The sequence below is a fragment of the Musca domestica genome, unplaced genomic scaffold (assembly GCF_030504385.1).
Source record: "Musca domestica strain aabys unplaced genomic scaffold, Musca_domestica.polishedcontigs.V.1.1 4, whole genome shotgun sequence".
Classification (NCBI taxonomy): Eukaryota; Metazoa; Arthropoda; class Insecta; order Diptera; family Muscidae; genus Musca; species Musca domestica.
Window position 1 is genome coordinate 27581348 of NW_026712328.1, and position 13947 is coordinate 27595294.

The following is a 13947-nucleotide window of genomic DNA, read 5'->3' on the forward strand; positions in this document are numbered from 1 at the left end:
TTCACAATGCCAATGGATTGTACGCATATTGTATAGTCTGAATTGTCCTGGAAGGCATATTGGTAAATGAAATTATCCTGATCCAAGGATATCTCCAGAAATGGCCATATACTTCGGAATTGGTCGGAACTTCGTATTCTTTTCATAATGCCAATGGATAGTACGCTTCGGAAGATTGTCGTTGGTACACATATTGTATCGGCAGAATTATCCTGGAAAAGGTTAGATTTGTTCGAATTGGTCACCTTCGGCACGAATTATGGCCTTCAAACGGCCAATGAAATCGTCACACGCTGCCCGAATGTTGCTCTGCGGTATATTGGCCCATTCCCGGAGAAGCGCTTGCTTGAGATGATCGACACTTTGGTATTTTTTAGTGCCAACCTTGCTCTCCAAAATACTCCTCACACAATAGTCCAACGGATTGATATCTGGAGAATTTGGTGGTCATTGTGCGCTGAAAATGAAGAGAGGAACCTCATTTTGTAACCATTCTTGGATGGCGAGTGCTAAGTGCGATGATGCTGTTGGAATGTCCAAGGTCTGCGGCAAAATGTTTGCGTGCCCCAGGCTTTAATACACCCTCCAGAATATAATAATCGGCATTTATTCTGATGCCACGGTCGTTTAATACGAGAGGAGAGCGATCATCGGCTGTTATGGTGACCCACACCATCACCAACCGAAGGTGCACATTTTCAGCTGACCTCTTTGGCAACTAAACACGATCATTTTGTTTACAAACTGCTGGACAACGTATGTTTTCTCATCGGAGAAAACCAAATTCGGCTATTCACCACTTTCGGCCAAGCGAAGCAACTCTTAAGCTCTTTTGAGTCTATTTTCTTTCTGTTGCGGTGTAAGTTCTTACACTTTTTGGAATTTCAATGGCTTTAACCCGAGCTAATTTTTTAATATTTGCCGAATGGAATATTGCGATATGTTCAGCTCATGAGCCATTTTTCGGCAACTGCGAAACGGGTTTAGATCAAGTAGCTTCTTTACTTTTCGAACCATTTCTGCTGATGTTGCTGTTTTTTCTTCCGACCACTTCCTTGACGTTGGGCTACGCTACCAGTATCACGGTAACGAGCGATGGTACGAGACACAAAAGATTTATTCACATTTAAATGCTGGAGTGCCCTAACGATAGCCACTTGTGTTTTCCAGCCAAATATAAAGAAATCACACTATCTGGCTTAAATTCCATCACGAATAACATTTTTTGCTGGAAAATTCTTACCAAAATGCTTTTGTACGCTTGTAAACAATATAATGAGCTGTCACTGGAATAATTTTTAACAGCTGTCGGACGAGTGGCTTAAAAATGACAGCAGTCTAAAGTTGGTTGCACTTTTTGCATCTCACCCTGTATGAGAGCTATACGAAATTATGATCTTTTTTGTAGTAAAGTTCTACATTTCTTTTCACACATATATTTCCGTGAGCCCACATTGGAAAGTTTTGGTAGGATGCGATTCCATTCTCTGAAAACTTAAACTCTAGTATCATATAGGTTTTTAGCCACGCCAATCACCCTACACATAACCATGTGGCCTCAATGTTAATTTCAACAGACATGAATACAGCAGATTTTGAAAATCACTTAAAACATTTCATCAATGGTCACACAATGAACATGTTCAATTTTCAAAATAAGAACTGATACAAGTTATAGACACCGAATATATATTATTTCATCTTAATGAGTCAGTCCTGCATTTGTCGACTAATAAAACAGCACTCGCCATGATTTCGGGACAATGATGCTTCTTATTTGTAGTTGTTTCATCTGGAAATAAATACTATATCGCACAATTTTTTGTGAGCCGTAAAAAATCAGTGTTCATTGTTATTCATATGTACACACAAACACTCATACGCCTATAAATACATTTAAAAGTCGTCACCTGTGTATCGAAGTAGCTTATCTTATCTTATATTTCTTTTTCGAAACAAAAGCAGAATGCATTCGTTGATATCAGAGCACGAGAAAAAATAAAACAAACAATTATCTATGTACTGTTACACACACACATACTTATTTAATTATCATTTTTTCGTAGTATTTACTTACTCTGAAGTTATCAATTGGATTTACAAACTAATTGGCAGCGAAGGGTAGAAGGTGCTAAGTTTCTGAAAGATCAAAATGATAAATAAAGATAATTAAGACTGACATATAAAATTATGAAAACAAAATAGAAAATTTAGAAAGTTTTATTTGGAGTTTTCACATACAGGGTGAGATAAAAAAATGCAACACAGCCAAACGCCATAATGAAAGCAAAAAATGTCGGAAATAGCATCAAATTTTCGAATAAGTTTAGATTTGTTCGTATTGGTCACCTTTGGCCCGAATTTTGGCCTTCAAACGGCCAATGAAACCGTCACACGCTGACCGAATGTTGCTCTGCGTTATTTTGGCCCATTCCCGACGAATCGCTTGCTCCTTACTTTCCAAAATACTCCAGACACAATAGTCCAACGGATTGGTATCCGGAGATTTTGATGGCCATTGTGCGCTGGAAATGAAGCGGGGAACCTCATTTTGTAACCATTCTTGAATGCGCGTGCTGAGTGCGATGGTGCTGAGTCCTGTTGGAATGTTCAAGGTCTGCGGCCAAATTGTTTGCGTGCCCAAGGCTTTAATACACACATCGCAAAGAATATTTTCGCGATAATTTTCGGCATTTATTCCGATGCCACGGTCGATTAATACGAGCGAGAGAGCGACCATTGACTTTTATGGCGGCCCACACTATCACCATGGCCGGCTTGAGTTCTGGTGGCCAAACGAAGGTGCACATTTTCAGCTGACCTCTTTGGCAAAATCATTTTGTTTGTTTACAAACTGCTGGACAACGAATGTTTTCTCATCGGGGAAAACCAAATTCGACAGTTCACCACTTTCGGCCAAGCGAAGCAACTCTTTAGCTCTTTTGAGTCTGCTTTCTTTCTGTTACAGTATAATTTCTTATTCTAAAATTTGATTCTATTTCCGACATTTTTTGCTTTCATTTAATAAAATTAAAAAAAAATTGTCTTAATTATGGAGTTTGACATTATTGCATTTTTTGTATATCTCACCCTATATGGTGAGCAATAACCGTAAAATCGGATGAAGATGTATATTGAAGATATATAAAAATAGCTAATTTTGAACCGATTGTCACTAATTTCAATAGAGTTCGTCCCTGGGCCAAACAAATATTGTTTGGAAAACTTCATCTCAATCGGATAAAAAATTCGACCTGCATTTTATTCACAAAAATACATGGACAGACGGGAGGACTGACATACATAAATCGACTCAGAAAGTGATTATATGAAGATCCTCAAAAGTTACTTTGGGTCTATCTCGCTTCCTTCTCCATGTTACAAACAAATGCAGAAAGACATAATACCCTTACCACTATGCGGTGTAGGGTTTTAAATATAAATAAGTAATAGAATATTTTAACGATTCTGTTAAAATCTTAGAAATACCGAATATATGGAGTTATCGTCATTTTGGGGTCACATACTCTGGTACCCATTACGAAGTGCAAATACAAAATTTAAAACAATTCCGAAGAATAATGTACCGTGGTATGAGAGATATACGATATCGTGGACCTATAGACAATTCTCTACCAGGGGGTAAAATACTCAGAAGAAACTCCTTTTGTAGATTATCAGACAATTATCTACAATCATTAAAATACCGAATATCGGGGAGTACCATTATATGTGGGTTATACGATATGGTGGTATAGCCCATCTTCGAACTTGACCTGTCTGCAGAAAATAGACAGATCTGTGCAAAATTTTAGCTTCCTATCTTTATTCGTTTTGATGCTAGCGTGATTGCAACAGACGGACGGACAGACTAAGACGTCTTAAAATTTTACGCTGATCAAGTATATACTTTGTTATGCTTAAAATTATTATTTTGATGATTTTTGCCATACTATGTATGGCAGAGGGTATAAAAAAGGAAGACACGTGTATCGGTGTTTTGAATGCTTACAACGAACAGTAACCTAAATAGGGGAGGTAAGTTTCCCCCTCTTCCACACTTTTGGACTATACCATTCATTTTAGGTATATAGTGCTTCGACTATATTACAGTTAAACATATGAAAATCAGTAAAGAAAGTCCTAAAAGACTTTATGATACCCTACACCACTTTGCTAAATTAGTAGAGCTCCACATAACCATTAAAAGTTTTTATGGGAGAATTCAATCATACACGCCATGATTATAATTTAAAGTTCAAAGGACAAAATGTGCCGAAGCATTTGTATCTTTTAAATTCGGACTTGTATTGTCCATTTGGTGCAAAATCAATTTGAAATCATACAAAGATATATATGGAAGCTATATCCAAATCTGAACCGACCTTAATAAAATTTGGCAAGGATATTTCGGAGCTGTATTTGATATATAGCATATTCAGATTAAATGAAACCTTTTGCAATTCGAATGAAACTTTTTGCAGCGGGAATGAAACCTTTTGCAGTGGAATTGAAACCTTTTGCAGTGGAAATGAAACCTTTTGCAGTGGAAATTAAACCTTTTGCAGCGGGAATGAAACCTTTTGCAACCGAAATGAAACCTTTTGCAACCAAAATGAAACTTTTTGCAAATCAAATGAAACTTTTAGATTTTTAGAAGGAAAAATAACAAAACATTTTTATTTTTAGTAGGTTTAAAATTAAATCAACTAATTATAACTAATATATAGTTAAAGGGGAATTTTTGTTGATTATTAATATCTATGTTTTTATAATTTTTTTTTCTTAAAGCTTCCATAAAAATGTAGATGCAGAAAGATTTAAAAAAGTTTTTCAAGGTATTTTTTTCAAAGGACCCGAATTAGGTACCTTTTTATAATCTCCTCCATGAAAAAGAGGATATATTAAATTTGTCATTTGGTTTATAACACCTCTAAATATTCGTCGTAGACCCCATAAAGTATGTACAATCATGATCATAGTTGATTTAAGGATTTCCACTTACTTGTCTATTGAAATCACGACTGCTCTCAATAAAGCTGCGAAGCGGGAATCCTTTATTAGGTAAGATTAATAGTATACTATAAAAATTGTGGTAAATCTTAATTTCACATTTCAGTCCTGGCCATACCTATAAAGGCCAAAATTTGTTTAAATATCTCTTTTTAGCGTTAAGCATTTGGAATTTAATAATATGGAAGCATTTTATATCAAATCAATAAAGAACCATTTGTTATTACAATAATTGAAAATTTAAGAAATATTATAAATATATGTAGATATTTATAATCAATAAAAATCCTCTTTGTCAATATATAAGTTATAATTAATTGATTTAATTTAAAAACTACAAAAATAAAAATGTTTTGTTATTTTTCCTTCTATAAACCTAAAAGTTTCATTTGATTTGCAAAAAGTTTAATTTCGGTTGCGAAAGGTTTCATTTCGGCTGCAAAAGGTTTCATTTCCACTGCAAAAGGTTTCATTTGAATTGCAAAAGGTTTCATTTAATCTGAAAATGCTATATTTCCCTGAATATCGTTGTTACGGAGTGCATATTATGGCTGTGGGTAACAAATACAACAAATCGGATGAACAATATATATGGGAGCTACAGCTGTATCTGAACCGATCTTCACCAAATTTGGCAAACTAGCTTCTGGTATCAATTCGGTCGCATGTGCCAAATTCCATCCTATTTGGGTAAAAGGTAAATCGGATGATATATATGGGAGCTATATCCAAATCTGATCCGATCTCGATAAAATTTAGCAAAGATATTTCTGAGCTGCATTTGATATATTTCCCCAAATATTGTTGTTACATAGTGCATATTACGGCTGCGGAGGACAAAAATAACAAATCGGAGGAACAATATATATGGGAGCTATAGCTATATCTGAACCGATTTCGATCAAATTTGGCATACTTATTTTCAGGCCTAATTTGGTTGTATGTGCACAATTCCATACTATTCGGGCTGATATTACACGTTTGGTGTACAATAAAAGGCAAATTGGACAAAGATATATATGGGAGCTATATCTAAATTTTTACCGATTATCTCCAATTTCAATAGGGTTCGTCCTTGGGCCAAACAAATGATTTGTGCAAAATTTCATCTTAATCGGATAATAAATGCGACCTACATTTTGTTCACAAGAATACATGAACAGACGAACGGACAGACGGACTGACATGCATAAATCAACTCAGAAAGTGATTCTATGGAGATCCTCAAAAGTAACTATGGGTCTATCTCGCTTCCTTCTCCATGTTACAAACAAATGCACAAAGACATAATACCCTGACCACCTTGTGGTGTAGGGTATAAATATATTGGTAGAAAATTGTAAAGCGGTTCAAGAAAGGAGTCTTTTTTCGTCCTTTAAAAAAATACAGTTAAAAGCTTACTTTAAATGTGATCAATATTATCTATATCTATAAAAGAGGAAAATGTTTGTGTGTTTGTTTGTTTATAATTCATGGACTCGAAACCCGTTGCATAGATTTTCCTGGAAATGTCCAAGTATACTGCAACATTGCCTGAAATAACAAAAGCTACATAAATTTTTGAAATTCCACTTGTAACTGGAGATATAGAATGTGACTACGAAAATCACAAGGAGTTCATTTTTGTCCACACTCTGAAGTTACTTTTGTACCAAAGTTGTGTTGTTATATAAATAAAGTATGAAACAAGAGAGCGCGTTTTGTTCTGTGGGTTTTTCTTACAGAGAGCAAGGGCGAGAGAGGGAGATGTCCCGTTATAATCTTCCCTGATTATGTTATTGGGATATTCAAATGGAGTAAACAAGGTCGCGTTATTCTACCACAAGACACGTGTTTGGACTCACATATAAAAGGACGATCAAACTTAGAATGGGGACAGTCAGTACCAGACCACGGAAGCAACAGAACATTCGGGGCATCCTGGGATCGAATCCTTATATCCTTGCACACCCTTGTGTGAGTCCTAACACATCCTTGGCGAGTCCATTATTATCCTTAAAAATCCTTATAGTGCTTGAATACTTATTAAGGTCTCTCGCAACCGTCTCCTTGAATAACCTGTAGTAAAGTCTCTCTTAACCTGTAGTAAAGCCTCTCTGTAGTAAAGTCTCTCGCAACCGCATATTAGATCCTTGTAGTCTGCTTAAGTACCTATTCAGGTTTATCGCAACAGTAGCTTTCATCTCTCCCTATCTCCCTAATACTCACAGCTCAACAGCCTGTAGCCCTCATCCTTCCCAGAATCCTTGAGAACACGGAGAATATTTGTCCAGGCTTCAGTCCAACAACCACCAACCCATCCAATCCTAAGGCCACGAGTACTTATCCAGGTCTCATATCAACGAACCCCGGGGAGCCCATCCGGACGACGGACTTTAGTGGAACAATTCGGTCTACGTAGAAACTAAGTCATTTAACATTACTTTTGATACACAAACGAATCTCGCAATTAATAAATAAATAAAAAAACGATTTATTGAACAACAAATCACACTGGTCTTTCTCTCACACATATTCAACAAATAGGGGAGAAATCCTGTCGTTACAAGCATCAGAACAGCATTTGAATGTGTAACGGAATTTATAACGAGCCAAATTATATTGAAATCGGTTCTGATTTGGATATAGCTTCCATATGTATTTTCGTCCGATTTCGTGTATTTAATGCATCAAACACGCAATGCATATCAATGAAGTTTGGAATCTGTGACAGAATTTGGCTCAAAATAAAATTTTGTCAATTTATATGTTACTAGTTTAACAGTAAACAAGTAAAAAAGCTGTAAGTTCGGCCGGGACGAACTTTGAATACCCTTCACCATTCGGAACGAATTTGGCAATTTTCAAAAAAATAAAATCCGTTAAAATTATAATCCTGTTAAAATCTTAAAAATACCAAATGTTGCCGTCCTATGGGGGCTACACCAATGTCGCTAAAATGATCAAAATACCGAATATAGGCAGGTACCGTTATATGGGGGCTATACCAAAACGTGGACCTGTACAGGCAATTTTCTGCCTTAGGCTGCAGTATCAATTACGGACTTCAAATACCAAATTTGAGACAATTCCGGTGAATAATGTCGCTAAAATTATCAAAACGTGAACCTACATCTACCAATCAATCTACTTCATTTCGTTCGGAAGCTACAGTGATTTCCAAAGACAGACGGACATCGCCAAATCGACATAGAATTTTATGCTGATACTTTGTGGGGTCTAAAATGTATATTTCGAGGTGTTACAAACTGAATGACAAACTTAATATACCCTCCATACTATGGTGGAGGGTATAAAAACTGCACAACAGTGTTATTGAGGCTACGATTATTACGGGGAAGTACTTGTATGTAAGTTAAAATGTATTAAAATGTAATACATTTAACTTGATATATGCAAATCGTTCCAACCGTTCTCAACTTATTCCATTACCAACGAACAACAATTGTATTATATTGTTTACAAGCTTACAAAAGCATTTCGGTGAGAATTTTCAAAAAAAAAATTATTCGTGATGGAATTGAAGCGTGATAGTGTGATTTCTTTATATTTGGCGGGAAAACCACAAGTAGCTATCGTTCGAGCACTCCAGCATTTTAATGTGAATAAATTGCTCGTTACCGAGATACTGGTAGTGTAGCCCGACGTCAAGTCAGTGGACGGAAGGAAACAGCAACATCAGAAGAAATGGTTCGAAAAGTAAAGAAGCGACTTGATCGAAACCCGCGTCGCAGTGGCCGAAAAATGGCTCGTGAATTGAACATATCGCAATATCCCATTCGGCAAATATTGAAAAATTAGCTCAGGATAAAGCCATTGAAATTCCAAAAAGTGAAAGAACTTACACCGCAACAGAATGAAAATAGACTCAAAAGAGCTAAAAAATTGATTTGCTTGGCCGAAAGTGGTGAACTGTCGAATTTGGTTTTCTACGATGAGAAAACATTCGTTGTCCAGCAGTTTGTAACCAAACAAAATGATCGTGTTTATTTGCCAAAGAGGTCAGCTGAAAATGTGCACCTTGGGTTGGCCACCAGAACTCAAGCGCCGGCCATGGCGATGGTGTGGGCCGCTATAACAGCCGATGGTCGCTCTCCGCTCGTATTAATCGACCGTGGTATCAGAGTGAATGTCTTATATTATCGCGAAAATATTCTGGAGGGTGTATTAAAGCCTTGGACACGCAAACATATTGGCCGCAGACCTTGAACATTCCAACAGGACCCAGCACCATCGCACTCAACACGCGCCACCCAAGAATGGTTACAAAATGACGTTCCTCGCTTCATTTCCAGCGCACAATGACCACCAAAATCTCCGGATACCAATCCGTTGGATTATTGTGTCTGGAGTATTTTGGAAAGCAAGGATGTACATACTTTTGACTGCGGTTGAGGCGCTGGGAAAATCTAGCAATAAACTACTAGTTTCAGTAGTACTTAGGGAACATATTTTTAAATAAAAACTAAGACTAAGGTTGTTCTTTCATTTCCCACATTTTACGTATACCTTACGTTAATTTTTCGATTTTTTTATAGCCTTCCCCGCATTGTGATAAGGGTATTATGTCTTTATGCATTTGGGGTTAACATGCAAAAGGGAACGTTCCAAAAGATACATTTTTGCAAATATCGTCGGAATCGACTCAGATTGGGATATATCTTAGAGCAGCTACAATCTAAGTTGTTAATGAACGACGTGAATAAGGATTACCTTTTCCATCTCAGTTTTGTTCTCAAGACAAAGCTCTCTCCCTTAAACTAGTCTCCAATCACCCACGCATGATTTTCCAGATATATACTCAGTTTGTCGTAATCGCATCCACCATAGATCGGTCTCGGTGAGATGCAACGGATGTATGAAGTGAGTGCATTTCCGGAATTGTTCCGGCTTAAACCGGTTACAGGAGTACAGCGATAGGGACTATATTGCTTCCTGCTGCGACAATGTAGACCCCAGTGAGTCTTCGTCGTCGGAGTATGAGACTCCCCCGCAATCTTCACAACAGCAAGACGTATAGCAGTTGACGCCACGCATTGCTGTTCGAGTTCCGGACAATGCATCGTTTCTCCAATTCAACTGTGATGATGTCCGTGGTAACATCAATGAAATCGTAAACTTTATGAGTCAGAAGAACATTTTCTCGCCCTCCAGACTGCAAAACAAACAGGTTTTATACGTTCATTGTGCAGAATACTAACAAGTTAAAAAGCATACTAACAAGTTCGGACGGGCTGAACTTTAAATACCCTCCACCATTTTAAATGTATTTGAAAATTTTCAAAAAAAAAAAAAAATCCGTTAAAAATTCTGTTAAAATACCGAAAATGACCACTATATTGGGGTCTATACGACGTGAACCTACATAGGCTTTGTTTGTCATAAGCCATTATCATATTCAAATTCGAAATTTGAAATAAACGGTGAATAATGTAGCTAAAATCATCGAAATACCGTATATAGGGAGATACCGTTATATCGGAGCTATACGAAGACGTGGATCTGCACAGAAAATTTTCTGTCGTAGGCTGTAGTATCCATTACGAACTTGAAATACCAAGTTTGGAACAATTCCGGTGAATAATGTCGCTAAAATCATCGAAATACCGTATACAGGGAGGTACCATTATATGGGGCCTATACGAAGACGTGGACATGCACAGATAATCTCCTGTCATAGGCTGTAGAATCCATTACGAACTTCAAATACGACATCTCAAACAATTTCGTTGAGTATTGTACCTAAAATCGCCAAAATACCGAATATAGGGGCCGATATATGGGGGCTATACGAAAACCTGGACCTGCACAGACAATTTTCTGTCATAGGCTGTAGTATCCATTACGAACTTCAAATACCAAATTTGGAACAATTGCGGTGAATAATGTTACTAAAATCATCCAATCCCACGGCAGCGGGTTCTACGATACCGGATTGACCCGAAACAACAAGATTCCAGTTTCGGCCAGCGGCTGCCAACCCAGTATGTACATGTTTGTGTTTGTTTATTTTTCTGCATTGGGAGCAGCATATCCCGGAATGCTTGCTCCGGATTTTATTGGTCCGTGCCGGGATTGAGGAAAACCCCGGACCTTGGTTCTGCTCGGTTTGTCAGAACGTCATCCACCACAGATCTGTCTCGGTGCGATGTAATGGATGCAGAGAGTGGGTGCACTTCAAGAACTGTTCCGGATTAAGGCGTTTGCGAGACTACAGCGAAAGGGATTATGTTGCGACTTGCTGCAGTAACGTAGTCCCCAGCGAGTCCTCTTCTTCGTCGTCCTCGTCAGAGACGTCGTCGGAGTATGGCACTCCACCGCAGTCTCCAGAACAGCAACCAACACCGCAGCACCTAACGCCACATGTTGCTGTTCCAACTCCGGATTGTGCATCATTCTTGCAATTCAATTGCAACGGACTTCGAGGCAAAATTGATGAGATAGTGGAATTTATGAGTCGGAGGAATATTAAGATCGCAGCGGTGCAGGAAACCAAGCTGAATGAAAATTGCAGCCTACAACGTTGTTATGGTTACAACGTACTAAGGAAGGATCGCACCAGAAGTGGAGGTGGGGGATTAGCGTTCCTGTTACACCATTCTGTTCAGTACAGACCTATCTCGCTTGAGCTAGTCTCTAGTGATCCATACATGGAATGTATGGGATTAGCAGTCAAGTGTGGAACTGCCGAGGTAGAGGTGCTTAATGTGTATATCCCGCCGATTAATAGCTGTGAACCGCGTTATTTGCCTGATATTAGCCCATTATTGGTAGGCAATAACCGCCTGGTACTAGGGGATTTTAATGCCCACCATGAGTTGTGGCATTCCGTCCTAGGTAATGACCAGAGGGGATCAGCGCTGGCAGAGCAGATTGACTGCTCCACATTTTGCACGGTTAACGAGGATGCCCCCACCCGAATAAGAGGAGAGTGTCACAGTTCGCCAGACTTAACCATAGTGTCACCCGGTCTGATAAATGACGTGACTTGGCAACCCGTCATTTCTCTTGGCTCAGACCATCTCCCGATAATCGTCTCCATAAGCAGGTCGCCCGATTTCATAACCTCTGAACGCCGCACTTTCCTTAACCATGGGAAAGCTCACTGGCCAGAGTTCAGAGAATTCACCAACCGCCGCTTCAGAGAACTGCCCAACCCTTCTGATGTTCGGGTAGCAGAAAGGATTTTCCGAAACATCATCAGAGCTGCAGCCGCTCGCTATATACCTGCTGGTCGAATACCCGAGATAAGACCAAACTTCCCAGCAGAGGCAGCGGGATTAGCAAACGAGCGTGATGATCTCCGTCGTACCAACCCTACTGATCCTAGAATCAGTGATTTGACAGTTGAAGTCAACCGGTTGGTACAGGAGCATAAGAGGAAAAAGTGGCTAGACCATCTGAAGTGCTGCAACATTGGAACCGATATGAGTAAGCTGTGGGTAACGGTTAAGTCGCTCTCGAACCCTGGAAAAAAGGATGATAGGACCTCAGTCACTTTTAACGACGTAACGGTGACTGATCCGAAGAGGTGCGCGGAATATTTTAACCGACAATTTGTCGAGCACCCCGAGAGCGATAGGGCGAAGCGAAGAGTACTACGTCGTATCAGATCTCTTCCCGCCGAGGAGGAACCACCACAGTTTACGATGGGTGATGTTGCAAATGTCATCTGTAACGCTAAGTCATCCAAAGCGTTGGGCCCGGACGGAATCTCAATGGTAATGTTGAAGCAGCTGGATACGCCGGGAGTCGAGTACTTAACGAAAGTTCTCAATTTGTCGCTAGCCACCCACATAGTGCCCGAAACCTGGAAAATGGGCCGGGTGGTCCCGCTACTGAAGCCAGGCAAGGATGCCAGTAAAGGCGAATCGTACAGGCCGATTTCGCTTTTGTCGCCAGTAGCAAAGACTCTTGAGGCTTTACTCCTCCCCAGCATTAGAGGAAGCTATACAGTTGCCAACCACCAGCATGGATTCCGTCCACAACATAGTACCACAACAGCATTACACGCCATTTCCACACATATTAGTAGAGGACTGAACCAGAACAGGCCGTGTGACAGAACAGTGTTGGTAGCCCTTGACCTATCAAAGGCATTTGATACGGTCAATCATGCCACACTGTTTGAGGACGTACAGAGAACTACCCTCCGGCCAAGTTTGAAACGTTGGATAATCAACTATATGTGTGGACGCCAGTCGTACGTGGAATTCCGGAACAAGAAGTCCAAAGCCCGTAGAGTGAAACAGGGAGTTCCCCAAGGCGGGGTGATATCTCCGGAACTGTTTAACCTCTACCTTTCCGGAATTCCTCGCCCTCCAGACGGCATTGAGATCGTAACGTATGCGGATGATTGTACGATCATGGCGTCGGGTCCAGTGGTCGATGACATATGCGAAAGGTTGAACCCCTATCTCGCGGAGCTTGCCGCATACTTCCACGCGAGGAATATGAAAATATCCGCCACGAAATCAACGGCCACACTCTTTACCACATGGTCTGCGGAGATGAGAACACAGCTGAATGTTCAGGTCGAGGGGAATCTAATACCGACCACGAACTACCCCAAGATTCTTGGGGTAACGTTCGACAGCATGTTCAAGTCGTCCGCGCAAGCCACAGCTATCTGCGACAAGATGAAAAGTAGGAACAAGGTCCTCAAGGCGCTAGCCGGCAGCTCTTGGGGTGCGGACAAAGAAACCTTGTTGACCTCTTATAACGCGATAGGTCGGTCTGTGGTCAACTATGCGGCTCCAGTGTGGTCTGCGAATACTAGTGCTACGCAGTGGAAGAATATCCAGACCTGCCAGAACGCTGCCCTGAGAACTGCGACAGGGTGCCTCCTCATGACACCAGTGGACCATCTACATGAGGAGGCGAAAGTCCTTCCCTTACGTCAGCATAATCATATGCTTTCGTTGCAGTACCTGC